At 37.6% G+C, this 15,854-nt stretch overlaps 1 protein-coding gene across 4 annotated transcripts in view; it reads left to right on the forward strand.

The window, feature by feature from the left end:
* PIP4K2A (phosphatidylinositol-5-phosphate 4-kinase type 2 alpha) overlaps positions 1–15,854 on the forward strand; it is a 102,870-nt gene that overhangs the window by 29,936 nt on the left and 57,080 nt on the right. Inside the window, exon 1 of one of the 4 annotated variants that reach the window (XM_027887611.1) lies at positions 11,758–11,821. The exons of the other annotated variants lie outside the window; for them this stretch is intronic. The gene's annotated coding sequence lies outside the window, so the exon portion shown is untranslated. Of the gene's footprint in view, positions 1–11,757; positions 11,822–15,854 lie in introns of those variants that run through there. 4 annotated transcript variants of the gene reach the window in all.

A 15,854-nucleotide genomic window follows, 5' to 3' on the forward strand; every position in this document is an offset into this window, starting at 1 on the left:
CAAGCTTTTGAGTTTCTTGTTGCCCATTCCTACTCTTCCATACACTTTTATCACTGTCTGTAAAAGTTGGTTTCTTTTTATGATACAATAACTAGTGAAAAGATTTTTTACTCATCTGGTTGCAGAGAGTAAGTGGAGCCTCCAAAGACAAAATGTAGAATGCTGAAGCATGTTTGATACTGCTATAAGCTGCTAGTAGGCTGTAAACTTTGAAAGAAAAACAGGCAAGGCTCCTTAAAATGCTAATCCTCTGCATTTTTTCCACAGAAGTGTTTGTGTTTGGAAAATGTGATGGTTTGATCAAGCACCAGAACAAATAAAATACAAATACAAAATCTGTTTTTATGGCTTGAAGGATTACCAGAAATAACAAATTCAGTGGTATCAATGAAAAAATCTTACACAAGCAACATCATCTTCCTAAGAAATATCAAGTCATTCCTGTTGTGGTGTTTTGCTCTTTTAAATTATGTGCATCCTTGTCAGAGCAGCATCAACAGCTGATCTGACAACAAGTGGTTAGCAATTAAATGGATCCTTTGATTTCTGCCGTGCTGTCAGCTGATGACACTTGGCGTGAAACAGAACAGGAATTCTTGTGGTATTGTGTGATCTCTACAGCTCAGGATTGTGCAGAGGGGAAGAAAAATGCTCCTTTTCATTCTGGCATCATGCAGTATGTGATCAGAGCAGCATAGTCTGCTTCTGTTAGCCTACGCTCATCTCTGATGCTTTAAACAAAAGTCACTGCATCTTTCTGAGGTAATTTCTGAATATTGTCATTGTCCTTGTCAGGACTCACTTTCTTGCCGTAGCAGGACTAGCTGTAAGAGTGGCAAGGCAGGTGGCAGTGGTCCTGATTGTTCCAAAACACTCCCAGCAGCTTGCAGTGCTTGGTGGTGTGGAAGTTAATCTCCCAAAACTGCCCTTATCCAGCAGCCTCAAAGGAGCTGCACAAGCCAACGCATTTTCCTTGTCATCAATACTGTAGGAGGAACAGCAATCTTACTTGTCATCAGCTTAGAGGTTTGGGAAATGGTGCTTTCTCCCCTGAAATAATAAAAGGTGAATCAGACCGGTGACCCATAGGCACAATAACTGCTGCTGTGTGATGATGTGCTTGTTGGTAACTCAGGCAGAGATGGGACAGGTGAGCTCTGAAAAGCCTGGGATACCAGACTGCAGCAGTAGTGGTGCTTCAGGAGCCAGTAAAGAGATTTCCTCCATGTGGAAGAAATGATTCATGTAATGAACAGTCAGCTTCTTACATTTGATGTGCCTAGTTTCCTTATCAACAGTTACTTGGTACAACAGGACAAAAAACAAGTCTGTAGTGGAAGACAGCATCCAGCTCAAAGACTTCTCCTCGCTTGATTCTAACACCCTTACGAACATTGACAGTATTCTGACTGGCAGCAGTGTTAGTACTTGGACCAATCTGTTGCTGCTGTTAGTAGTGCAAGAGCAGTACGTAGGTCTGTGCTTCCTAGAAGTGCAAGCTTTATAGCTGCTGGGGTGGGTTTTGTAGCCAGGGTGAGGCCTCTAAGTGGGCAGGGTTTCACTGCTGTGTGGGTGGTGCCTATTAAATAGAGATCTGTGTGAGCTCTTATTGCTTCTGTCTAGACCTAAGTAAAATTTCAGGTCTGATAAGGTCAAAATTACTTGCATGTGTGTTCCCAGCTTTGCAGCTTGCTTCCCAAGTGCTGCTGGAGGAAACTTGAAAAACTTGCCTTGTGTTTCCATATCTTGTTGAAGATTGATTTGGATTGATTTATAAGATCTGAGCCAGCTGAGGGGGTTTTAACGCATTTTATGTTTTCAAGTTGGGGGCGGGTACTTTTAAACTAATTTTTAAGCTTTCAGAAAGATTAGTGCTATAATTAAATACAGGATTTCTCATAAGAATCCCTGATTTCATGGTATTTTTTAGAGAAATACAGGTAGCTTATTACTCAAGAGTGTGAAGTTTCACACTGGTGTTAATGCTGCCTTTAAACAGACACTGAGACACAACTTAAACAAAATGTGATTTTCCTAATGCTAATCATGCATTATGGTTGTATGTAGGTAGTACAATGGCTGTTACTACATGAGTTAATATCAACCAATAAATGTGCTGGTTCATAAAGATTTTTATTTTACATATTTCAAATAAATAGAAATTATTAAAGAGGTAAAGTAAAAAAATTGAATAAACTATAGACCCCATGTACAGCACCAAATACCCCTGTTTAAGCAAGTTATAGAGGGATTTGCTGCAAACATTTGGTTTTGGTGGTGGTTTGTCTTGGAGTTTTTTTGGGGTTTTTTTTAATGTTGAGGAAAAGCATCATTATATTTCTTGGTTAACTGAAGATATCCCACAATAATCAGATACAAGAACCTACTGCTAGCACAGCAATACAGAATAATATGTGAAAAGTTAGTTTTATTAATTCAGTCTTTGAAAGCTATAGGTAGATCTCATCAAACTTCTGGAGCTTCAGAAAATTGTGGCATGTACTGTGTCATTTGCTTATTTTCAGTTGTGGTCCAACAATTTAGACTGTCGCAGTCATGTCCCATCAGTCTCCTGAAAAAGTCCCCCTCAGTTTGAGGCAAGACACAGTTGCTTAGATCCAGTTGATAACTTGGCATGAATGAATGAGTGGAAAGCCTTGAAATGGACAGAAGGACTGTTGTGGGGTTATGCTGTGGACTGCTCAGGAGGAAATACTGTACAATAGAATAATATCCTGCTTAATTCGCTGCTTGCCATCATGTCATGTATCATCCCATCCCTCTCTCTTGTGCTGGCTTTGGCACTGATATGTTACAGTGGTGAGCCATTTCAGCCACTTAACCTACTGAAAGGAGAAGGAGGAATCCCAGTCACTGTTCCTGTGGCTCAGCAAGAGCAGGGCACCGGTGGGACACGGGCTGGGGGTGAGTGGGAAGTGAGGGGAGAAGCACAGAGAGGGGGATGCACTAGTATTGCCTTGGACTCTTTGCAGCTCTCCACCAAAAATTGCTTTGCTGTGAGGTGCAACAAATGATTTGTATGGAAATTTGTATGGTTTTCAGGGAAAAAGGGAATACCGTTTTGGGGGGCCTTTTGTCATTTCTTCTGAGGCTTTACATTTTTTGTTGTTCAACTTGTAGAAAAGCAGTAAATTTAATTCAGAAAGCAGCTGACTTAGCTCTTCCTTGCAATAAGAAGATTTAGGTCAGAAAAGACTGGAACAAGAATAACACTGTTGAATTTGCAGTGCTTTACTTACAATGTAGGATTGCCATTTGACTCCTATTATTGCTCAGTCTTTTGTTTCCCTTCAAAATCACTTTGTATGAAAGGCCAGGTAACCTTCTGTTGGTTTGCTTATTTAGAAACATGCACGACTACAAAGATAGTTGGGCAGATGATTTGTCCAGAACAACTTGTAATTCCAAAAATAGCTGGTTTAGGTTGAGCGTCATGCTGATACCTTGGAGGTTGCCTAGATTTTTTTTTTTATTATTTCTTCCTTCTTTCCACTGAGTTTTGCTCTCCTTCATTTAGTGTTTTTTTTTTTTTTTTTTTTCTACAGCTCTTGGCTTTTCTTCCCGTTAACCTGGCAGTGGCAGTGGGTATTTCCATTAATTTTCTGTAGTTCAGATTCTGCAGCCTAGCCCTCAGTCTCTTGGCTTCATGGGAAGACAAAACGCTGAGTGCCTGATTCACCTTTTTATTTCAGTGTACTTGAGGCAGCTCCACAGGCATCATTGCAGATATCTTTTATCCACTGGCTTTGGGATAAAAAGTCAAGCCGGAGCTTATAACAGGATGACTCTGCGTCCTGTCTCGTGTCAGGAAACACCAGTCTGCTACATTTTGGCTAAGACACTCATGGCTATAATTATGTCAAACTCAGAAACACCAAGAGTCTCTTCAGCACTGTTTACCTGTCTGAACGCCTAAGACTCCAATCAAAGACACCTTTACTTTGAATATCTTGTCTTTAAAGAATCTGTTCTACCTTGTAGGTTCCATACAGTATTAGTTTGTCTTGGAACTGAATATTGACATCAGCATTCATTCTGTTATGCAAACAACAGAGGCTTTTTTCCCCCTTTCTAGATGAAAGAATTGTTTTGTTCTTTCTGTTTTAAAGGCTTTGTCTTGTTTTGTCATGAATCCAGTGTCTTGGTGTGGCATTTCAGAGAAAGGGGAAAGCTACCCACAAAAAACCTGCTGTTAACTACTTTAATCTGTTCTGCTTTCCTTAGCTACTGATGATTCAGCATTAAAACCAAGAGATTGTTTTGGAAGAGACCCTGACATGCATTTAAGAAAGGTACCATCGAGATGAGTCCCTGTTCTTGACTGCCAAAAAGCATTTACAAGGCATCTTTCTTGTGATTGTAAACTTTTACACATTTTTCATAATAATTGCTTGCTCATCTTGATTATGTCCACAACCATGGATTTTTATGTCAGACTCGGTCAGAGGCTTCCTGCAGAACACAGTGGGAGAGGGAGAGGGAGAAGGAAATCAAGATGTTTGGACTTAAATGCTGCTTTGCCCAAAGGCAGAGATCTTTACTGGAGCTGTAACACTGGGAGGTGAGTGACTGTGTGTTGTGAACAGAGCATCCTACTGGGATGCAAATCCAAGCTGTAATCAATTAATTATTTACATTATACCTAGAAACTATATTTACTATATTTTATCAGTTGCATTCTTCCTTTTCTGATAAGGTAGGGTACTGCTTCTGGAGCTTGAGTGTGCTTTGAGTTTTCTAGAAAAAGAAAACAGTGGGTATTTTTAGTACAAGCCTGCTTTGCAGGTTGGTGTTCATCACCATGTTGCTAAATGGCTCCTCACCAATGCAGCAGCAAGTTTTTGCCTCTGTGCTCTTAGGATATATGTGTGTTGCTTTTTTAAAGAGTTGATCTAAGGCCTGTCAAATCCTTCCTAAAGGTATGGTTAAACACCTTCAGTTCATTAACCATTTCTTAGTGCTCCAGCTACAAATATTTTCATTCAGGCAGTGACAGATAATAAAAGCACAGCTTCTCCTTGAATGGCAGCACTCTTCCTTTTCAGTAACTCAGATTTCCTAACTAATGAACAAAAAAATCTCGCTAAATCAAAATTGATGTGATTATAGGTTAAACAGTACACCCAGGATTTTGTATTTAAAGTGTTTAGAAGCCTTTCTAAAATTACAGTGAAAGTAGGGGCAAATTACTGCATGAAATAGAAAGATTTCTCATGAAAATTACAGATGGTAATAATTATATACTAATCAAAGAATTAGACTCACTCCACATGAGGTTGAAAATCTTCTGGCATGGTTAAGACTTCAGAAAAGAGTAAATAGTTTTTGGCAGTATAAATATGTTTGCTAGTTGCTTTTTCCAGTCTAGGATTATTTTGGCTAATTATTTTTTCCCTTTTCCCTACCTGTTTTATTATTAAAACACAGTTAAAAATCCATGGCTAGTTGTAAAATACTATTTTAAGACTTCAAGAAACATAATACATTTATTTAAAAAGAGAACAAATCTCAAACTAGTTACAGTGTAAATGACTGATAATTCAGAAGTAGACTTGCGGCCAGGAAAATGTTTTTTGTTAATAGCACTGCATATTTCATGTTCAAAGGTGTTGACAGACACGTGCTTATGTATAAAAATCACATCGAATGAAGTTTAAGAAACCAAAACTAAGGCTTTTTTCTTTGTCATCTTCTTCCTTCCTTCTCTTCCCCCTCCTCAGCCTGCGGTGAGAATTACTGTTAATTCAAAGCACTTGCACAGGTCTAGTCCTTGCAAAAAGAGCAGCTGCTCACAGGCCTTTTGCTTGTTCTGGTTTGAGTTTTTTCTCCTGGCACCTTTGCATGTCCCCTTTGCTGTTTGCTTGTGTGGCTATCTGTATTTATATACTCTGTCAGGTAAAATGTATTTTGCATAAGAGTCAACAGTCTTTATCCTTGATCTCCAAAAATTGTTCATACTACATGGTAGTTCCCAGTAAGTAGGTGCTTCGCAAATATTTGAATAGCAGAGTAGCAAAGGAATGATAAGTGAAATCCTCTGTGCTTCTACAGTAGCGGATGTGTAGAGCTGAGCTAGTCACACTCAACTCCACTTAAAATTGAAGCACCCCTTTCTCTATGCTAAGGGCATAATATCTTATGGCCCGTTTTAAACATTTCACCATGACAATATCATTCTGGACTCAGTTTATTGTTGACTAGATCTCCACCATGATAAGTGCCCTGAGCCTTGTGCCTCATCTCATGTTATTTCCATGGTCAGTTGAATTTTGCTTAATTAATAATTGCAAAAATTGCTTACAAGTTTAATTATTGCATTGGATCTTAAGGCAGCCTACAGTTAAATCTTTCAATAATGTCATTTCTGCCTGGGGAAAACCAAAGTTTGTTGAAGGAGGATAGAGGAAGGAGAGTAAAGCAAGCGAGAAATTAGGTAGGTATTTGCTGTAAATAAGGAGTTATTAAAGGCTGATTTTAGAGCAGATGAAGAAGAGAGGAGGTTTATAGGATAGTAACAACTTGGTGTGAACACTTCAGGTGCTTCAGGGTCATAATATAGCTGTGAGGTAGTAACAACCTCTGCAGGTTGGATCTTGGATTTCATTTACACTTGCAAATGGGAAATGTTTGATAGCAACTAAAACAGCAACCAGTCTGACCGGTAAGTAGATGCTAGTGAAGTGTCTCGCTGTTGTTTTGGGTGTGGGGAGTTTCTTTTTTAGTAAAAGCACACAAATAAACTGCTTTGGAAATACCTTCACCTCAGCTAGTGAATGCCAGATTTGCTCTTGGTTTTACTGCTTGCCTGGAGGCATTAATGTAAGCAGGGCACTTTGTTAAAAAGCACTTTGTGGCCAAATTCAGCCTGTTATTCAGATACATTAGTAACATAAGGAAAGAAGGCAATCTGTAACTCTTAGTAAGGTAAAAAGCAAGTTACATAATTTTCTTTGTTGAAACAATCTACTTAATGTTTTAAATATTATTTTCCTCTTTATTGCACCAACAAAGTGCATGCTTTAAGGATAATTAAACTTATATTTGTCCCAAGGTTCTATAAAACAACAAAGGCAGTAATTTGTGAGCTCAGAAACATTTTTGCTTTAAGCACCCTCCTTTCAAAGAATCTGCTACAAAAAAATATTAAAATGATCAACTGTATGAAAATGGGATAGATACCATTAAAGAGCTACATAAGCATTTCAATAATTTTAATGCAAATGCATTTCTTCTCTCTGAGTGGAGCTTTAAGTCTTCCTCATGGGCTGGACTTCTTGCTTTCTTCAGGGCACTCATTAAAACAGAGCTGAAACGTCTGGTGTGCTGAGATGGTCTCAGGAGCTGAAAGAGAGGTTATTGCAGTGATACTAGTTTTAAAAAATTGTTCCTTGTTTTCGAAAACAAAGAAAACTTAAAGCTGATGACAGTTTGTGGGTTAGAGGTCCTGAAAGGGAAGTTGGACAATAGTTATTTTCATAACACTCTCTCCAGCATTTGCTCTATCAGGAGATTCTTTAAATAGCAAAATTTGTACTTTCTAAAGTTAAAGTTGTTCCTGTTTTGTGTCGCTGACCTTTAATTACTTTCTTGGGGTGTAAGAGCCATATATTTTATAGAAAAACATGTCTTGTACAATACCAGCAGTCAACAGTAAATTCATCATTTAATGCTAGCTTATTTATATCTGTTGTGGGTTTTTATTTTGACTAGAACTTAGATCTCAATGACAATTATTGCTACTTCAGTTTGAAAAATGAGTTAAATAAATCTTTGCTGGTAAGGTTTTTCTTCATGTTCAAACCTCAGTCAGAAACGTCATCTAGCTACTTCTTGGAGGCATAGGCTTTCCATAATTGAACACAGGTCAGTGGGAGCTGTTTCACTTGGATGTTCCTGCAATTCAGGCGAGGAGTACTCTAAAGTGGGCAGCCAAAAATCCATGGAAGGCTGGGTACAGAAGACCCAGGTGCACAAGCAGAGCTGATAGACAAGATCTGTTCTGTATTTTTAATTAGCTTGTGAAACTACTCCTTCCAAATTGGCTTGTACCAATGTCTCTGGCTCTTATGAGATAATATAAGCTACAATGGCAGAAGTGTAACTTTTTGTTGGCATAAATTAGAGTTTTGTGGTTTACTGGTGACGCTATCAAGTGCAGAGCTAGCTCTAACTCCTATTACAACCTGAATAGAACTAATAACTTTCAGATGGTAAACCAACGTAAAATAATATGAGAATACAGTATTCTTTATATACAATTTTCATGTGTACTAAAACCTCAAAAGAAGTAACTCAAATGCCTTCCTGGCTGGTACCAGTCCTTAATTCCACCTTACTGTTGAGGAAATTTGGCTGCTTTGTGGGATTCATCAGAACTAGTCATATTCTCTTTGACATTTTTTTTTTATTAAGGAGTCACTGAGAAACAAAACCTCTCCTTCTACAGAGAGGGATAAATTATCTCAATTCTTTGTGAATTGCTATATATTGGTCCCTCTAGAGCCTATTTGCACAGCAGGTGATGCTCAGGGGCCCTTGTGTTGGAGGAGATGGAGGACCTTTCCTCTTAGGCAGTGGAACAAATATGGAACAAAATACTTATTCTTGCTTCTAGATCTTTTAGTCCTGTGTCTGGGAAGCACAATCACTGCTACAGTTGGAGAGATCACAGTGTGACAGCATCTGTTTATCCATCATTCAGTATTTTAAGAGATTAGTACGAGGCTATTCTTAGCACTGGCAGATAGATGGTATGTTATTTTAGAATGTGTATTTATTTAGTGTTTTCTTTGATGGTATCTGTGTTAGTATTTGAGGTCACTTGAACCAGCCAGGGCTGTATGAGTCATCTTTATCCCATTGAGTTTACACACTGTGGTCCGAAACATTTCTTTTTACCTCTCTCTTTTTCTTTTTTTTTTTTTTCCCCTGGATTATGACCCCAGAAAAACAATGCATTCTTGTATTCTGCCAAGTGCAGCTCTCCTCAAAATTGGCTTTAGTTGATGTGTCTTGCCTTCTGAGCTTATCTATTACTAGACAGTAGAACTGGGAGGGAGACAATACAGAAAGCCTGAAAACGAGAAGACGTCCTTGCAGTGCTGGCAGCCTTCCTGTGTTTGAAGCCTGCAAAGATGTCTTCAGTGTAAGGAAAACAGAGATGAGAACTGGAAAGATAATCTTTCTAGCTGAAAAGTTTAGCACAGCTTTTGGTTGCACTGCTACTTGAATTCGAAAGTTGTTTGGCTGATAAAGTTTATTGATGATCATACATAACTGCAGCTGTAATTGTAGGCAGAGATAGTGTGCTTCACTATTTGTTTGTTGCTTCAAACTTTGAAGTTCTACAAATCTAGTCTTGACTTTTTCATTTTGTACTTTGAGTCACTGCAGTAAATGTATTTTTTTCTTATAGCTGTATGTCCAAGATAGGATACTTCTGGTTTGTATTTGATAAATATATAAAATTTGTTATGAGTTTTCTTTTATACTGAGACAGTAAATTTATCTGGGAAAGATGTATAAATACTGAAAACCTGTCATACAGACTTGAATTAAAGAAGAAAATATTTTAAGGCAAAAAGAAATCTAATGCTTTTCTTTTAAGTAACGTGTACTTCTTCAGTCTTGTTGATGCTTAGGCATGGCAGTTCGTAACCAAACATTGGGGATTATTCCATTTTCTTGATCACAGCTTAGCAATTGTAGGTATCCTTGCTGTGAAAAAATAAAATTGTTTGCTTGGAAATTAGAGAAATCTCATCCATTCAGGTTCCAAAAGGTAGCGTGAGATAATAAAAAACATGTCAGACAAGGCTCTCTGTAAGTGAACTATAGAGCTGAGGCAGAAGACTGTAGTGAATTTTAAACAGAAGTTTAAATTTAAATGAAGCTTAAATTGATAAGCAACTGATTTTTGTTAATATGTATCTGATTTTAATTCTACTTTGCATTTAATGAAGTCAGTACTGTGTTTAAGTAGGAAGGTCCACTGTATACCCGTCTCTGAAGATTCTTGACAGTGGGCTGGCAGGCAAGGATTTGTTTTTTAACAGAGATCCTTTTTTAAATCCTCTTTGTCAAGCTCCATCTGATAAATTGCGAAGCAATGCACTAAACCAGCATTCTTTTTCCCAAGTTAAATAAAGCAACCTTAAATATCCTGGATACACAAAGTGGAAAGTAAGTGGAAAATAAGTTAATCAAACCAAGTCACATATACTTGACATCGTAATATTTTTTTAAAACAAAGGAAATATTATCTGAAGACTATAATCAGTTCAACTCACAAACATGCCTTCAAATTTCCAAAGTAGATCTCATCTTCCATAACATTTTCTAATTAGAAAGCCAGAAAAGGAAAAGAAGTATTTTTTGCTTTTTTGACTCCTGATAGGTTTCTCAACTCCGAATGGCCTATCTGTTCAACTCTGTTAGCTGAAATGAAGAAAATATTCTCCCTGCACCTGAAAAACAAATTGTTTACCCAAAGCTGGTTTTGCAGTTCAGTAAACTCTGGGGTTTTTTAAAGTACTTAAATGTTGGCAGCAAAAAGAAATGTCAAAATTGGTTTGTGTGCAGGAAGTTTGGTCATTAGTGCTGATTACTGTTATTTCTCATTTTGTGATGTTTTAAAAGCATTGAAGTTATAACTTCTTTTAAATTTCAAAATAACTATTTTGGATGAATTTTTATTCACTTTGTAATAATCACATCTAAGACTGCAGGCAGCACTCCCCATTTGAGGGGCTTTAGCTCATAGTCCAAACACTTAAGGAGTTGCAGAAGGTAACACTTCTCTGCTGCCTTCACTCCCCTGCCACCTTGCCATGAGCAGGTTTGGCAAGTCATCCAAATAAGCAAAAATCCTTTTTTTGGCAGGTTTAGTTTGGGTTTTAGCTCTGGCTTGTCACACAACCAACTACGCACCCATGTAGGTCAGAAGAGGAAAAATTTTGGTGCCAAATCAGGCAAAAATGGGGAAGATAGAAGTGTTGCTTCTGGGGGTGATGATGTCAACACTGCCTTGTTGGAAGCATGGGCCTCTGTGTGTTTTCTGAAAGCACCTGTGGCTCATTGAACCTGTTTTCCTCCTAAGTCCTTTCTTGTAACTAGGTAGAGGTATCTCTTCTGGATTTCCTGGGAAATACCCCAGTACTAACTGTGCATTTTCAGTCAAATTTTTACAAAATCATAAATGCTTTTATGAATAAGGGGGGCGAAGGGGGATCAAGTACAAGAAAAAAAAACCTGAGCTTACAAGCTTGAAGTAGATACTTTTAAATCCATCCTGGATTTTGTATGTTTCCTGATGGATTAGAAGCAACAAGCACAATCCTTAACTTAAGCATGTGAACTTCCCTCTGACTCCTGGTGGCTTGGAGGGCCACCACCTCACACCTGACCCTGCAGCCACTCCACCTTTCTGCTGCTGTAGAAATTAACTAATAGTAGGAATCAGTGGCTGTCTTGTCATTAGTGCAGTTTACTGTTCCTTCTCATCTTATGATGTGTTTTACAAAGTACAGCAGATTGTGGTCTCAGATTCCTGTAGAAAAATTGCAGTAGCTTTTACTGCGGGTTGCTCTTAAAAAAAAAAAAAAAAATTAAAATGTTTTTCAATTCTTCATATTCAAATGAAAACTAAGGGTAGTATTTCCTTTTTAACACTGTTTTTCGGAAAATATTTCTTAGAAAGACTGAAAAATGAAAAAATGAGTATGTGTGCACAGAGGAATGTGGAGGGCATGAGGGTGCACATTCCAGATCGCCTGTGCTGGTGCAGTGATGCAAAGCAGCTGTGAGTCGAGTTAACTGGTCCTTGTACTGTGCAGGCAGCCTGCTCCTGCCTCTGGTCCCAAAAATATTGCTTGGCTTGATACCACGTGACTTCAGCTCTTCAAAAATGCAATGTTATGCTCACTGTGGGTGCATTATTCAGAACTCTTAATTTTTATTTTTTTTTTTTTTTTTAAATTTGCATTGGAGAATTCCTTGTGTTCAGATTAGCATTAATAGTTGAAAATGTGTGTTGGTAGCTCAGGGGTTTTTTTATTAAATTATTTATGTGTATATGTAAAATATGTATGTATATATATGAAATTCATATCCTAAGGGATAAATTAAATCTATTAAGTGTTTTTAATTTGGGTTTCAAGTATGTAAGTAATCAAAAAGCTAGGTTTTCTTCCTCATACTGTTTGTCAGCAGTACATAACCCGAGTCAGATATCAGTGATGAGAGTTTCTGTGGGCTGCTTCTGCTCTCTGAGTCTTGGAAATGTGATTCCCGAGTCCAGGAGAGGAAATGAGTGGCAGCTGATAAAATACTGGCACCAACTACCTCATCATGGGAAATGCTTTTTGACTGGATTTTGGAGCAGTGTTACCATATGTAGCATAGTAAAAGCTGCTACAGAAAACTTCTTATCATTGCAGTTTGGTTTTGTCTTTATCTACACAGTAAAGGCAATGTTTTGTTGTCGCTGTGCTTACTGAATGACGAAGTTTGGCAATTTGTGTTTGATCTCCTTTCAGAGGCACTGTGACACCAGTGCATGTTCAGATTAACAGCATTAAAACCACTAGAGTTGCTTTTTATTTTTGGGCTATAAGAAATAAAAATAGAAAGCGGATTTATGTCATCTTGCCTATTGAATGTGTCCTATTGTCCCCCTAAGCTCATGAAATCCTCTGGTAGCAAAGTTCTGACCTGTAAACTGAGGGAAAAGGTTGTGCAATTACATTATATTGCTTTTAACAAATTATATTTTATTTGGCATCCAGGGATAAAAAAAGATACTTACCTTGAGTTGTATAATCATTTCAACTCCCAGTTTAATCGGACTAGGAGTGTGGTGGGACTTCAGAACCAGTGAGCTCCTGGCTGCTCCACTGCACCCACCCCTTACTCCTCACTTCTTATGCTGGGCTGGGTAGGCTCTCTGTGGTCATAAAATACAGTGCAGTAATTTAAGTACTTGGCCTGCAGCAAAATGAACATTGCAGTTGTTATATCTGGGCAGTTAATATCTCATAAGTAATGATAATAAATTCATGAAATTTTGTATATAGCATTACTGCCAAAATAAATTAGGATTCTGTGAGAAGAGAGGATATCCAGAGCAGAAAAAAAACCTGGCTTGTTATAACCACACCAGGATACTCTTCTTTCCCAAACACTGAACAACTGGCACATAAACTCATTACTTTAGTAGCCAGAATATGCAGAGTATATATCTGAATTAATGTGTATTTTAATGTATATGAGAAGAGCTGATTAATGCTTGTTTAGAAACTATACATATGAGAACAAGTAAGGATTCCTGACTCAGTGACCAGGACATGGACAGGAAAGTGCTAAAATAAACCCTAAACAAACCCAGATGTCTGTCCTTAGCTTGCTACCCAGCTCAGACACTTTTTGGTTTCCTTGGGACTTCAGGCCTTTCATGTCCCCTCCTAGGAGCTGTCACAGTGTCCTGACCAGCAACAGCTTCTGCTTCTACTCTGACACCATTTTCATAAACAGAGCCCATACGGTGCTTCGTGCAGCAAAAACTGTCCAGTTGGCATCCTGATAAAACCTGGAAGGCTGGTAACCCTCACAGGTGCCTACAGACCTGTTAGCCTGACCTCAGACATTACATTACTTGGAAGTAAAAAGTGGTGTGGTAAATGGAAGAGGAATATGATTGAAACCAAGATGCATCAGGGAGGTGAATGGAGGGATTTCTCTGAATTGAGGAAATGCAATTCTTACCCATTTGGACTTCTGGTGCTGCATAGTGCTGCAGAGAAAGTTATTGCTTCTCCTGGATGATAGAGGTTGAGGCTAAAAAAAAAAGGGTTTTAGCTGCAGGCCAACACTTGCTGTCAGAGCAAGTTCTGTCTCTTGTGCTCTCCAGTTACCCTGTTGGTCCATGTTGCCAAGAACTGCTGCACTACTTTATGGAATGGGCAAATATGTGTAGTATGACCTTTGTGTACTTGCTTCTGGTGTCACTGTTGGTCAGTTAATTAACTTTTAAAATTGGATTTATATAATGCAAATGGCATTGCAACTGTTTCAGAAAATTTGCCTCACATCTTTAACCTTCACCTAATGCGTAGTCAGAAATTACCAGAAGGAATCATGTTTTAATGTCATCTTTTCACAAGTCAGCAGTTTCCTTAATAATAACGTACTTGTGAGGTTGAAATGCATAACAGCACATTAAAGCCTGTTCACAAGTTGGTCTTTCTTCTTTAGTGCTACTACTACTATTACTAGTAATACTCATAATAATGTGAAATTAATTACCTTCATTATACTGCTGTAAAAATAGCCAAAAAATTTGGCTTTTCTACATTTGTTATTACATCTGAAAAAGAAGCACATCTGATGCCTTAAATTGTTGCTTTATGACATTTGTTCTGCAGCCATCCTAGTTTGTTGTTCTTACCCAGGTTGCTCTTAAAATCTTTCTCTTTATTAAGAAACTGAGTGTTATATGCAAAATGGTTCCTTCAGTTTCTTTTCCAATTATACTTTGTCTTTCTTTGAAGAGAATTTTTTTTTCAATGGATTTTCATCTTACAGTTATAGTATTCAGGTAAGACTACAGCATCTCCATATTTGTTCAACTGCTTACTGGAATTTTATGTTTAACTGCGTGGACTAATCTTTCCTGCTCAGAAATGTTATACTTGAAAAATATGATCTTAAGGCTGTTATTTACTTCTTTATATTTGTTTTCTGGTTGGTTGTTGGGTTTGGTTTTTCTCCAAATCTGAGTAACGTGATTCACAGAACATAAGTGTAATTTTATTTCATTTCATTCTTCCTTGTTGAGCTCTTCTTCCAAAATCCACAATAAATAGATAATTCAGAAAATCAGCAGAACATTTATCTGTGAGTTGTGTATTGCTTTGTGTACAGAATTGAACTTATCTTCATTAAACCTTTCCTTGTGTAATAAAAAATACCTGATGTGTTCTAGCATCTTTCTCTCTTTAGTCTTTCTCTTGTGAAGCTTTCAGGACAAAGCCCAGTGAACTAAAAGTTTATCTATTGCCAGATAAGCATTTTGTTCTCTAATTAGAAAATTCTAGTCCAGATGGCTATTGGGACTTGTGACAAGTGTGTGTATTTTAAGTCAGTATTTCAAGCAGTAATTGAAGATGCCTATTGCTATGAAAGATTGTGTCAAAGTCCAGCAACTTCCCAGCACAAATTGAAGTTTCAAGAAGGTATTTCTGCTCAAAAAATAAATGTTCTTTTATCAGTTTTTTGGCAAGCCCAATAACTAATGGCTTGCAAATTGTTGACTGAGCTTGTGCGCCTTGTCTTCTTCTTAACCATTGCATTAGCAAATAAAGATGAGCTCAAGTATTGCCTGCATCACAACTCTTCCAAATCTGAAGGATTTCCCTTGCTTTAAAATTTCCTTTTGAACTGAGACTATACTTTATTTTTCTGTGCTATTTGGTACTAAAAGTGTTTAACATGTCAAAAATCTCCACTACAAATAATTCACATTTCTATTATTCTATTTTTAATTTCATAAATGTGCACTAATATATTTGTGCTTACTATGGTGTTTGACCTATCTTTTCAGGAGAACAAGGGATTATCATGGCAGACATTATATCTTAGCTGCTTAATTTATTTTTGGCCTTTGAATATTTGGCACATTATTAAGTGTTAATTTTTGCACTCATTGAAAGGTGTAAGCAGATTCACAGGAAGTTTAACCAAATCCATAGAAATGTGACTTTATGCCTATCTGACTGTATGCAGCAGCTGTTCTGGATATTCTAGACTGTGCAAATGTCCAAGGGACTTAAACACTT

Source organism: Empidonax traillii, unplaced genomic scaffold (assembly GCF_003031625.1).
Source record: "Empidonax traillii isolate 1590-97213 ecotype Southwest subspecies unplaced genomic scaffold, ASM303162v1 scaffold217:size1918799, whole genome shotgun sequence".
Classification (NCBI taxonomy): Eukaryota; Metazoa; Chordata; class Aves; order Passeriformes; family Tyrannidae; genus Empidonax; species Empidonax traillii.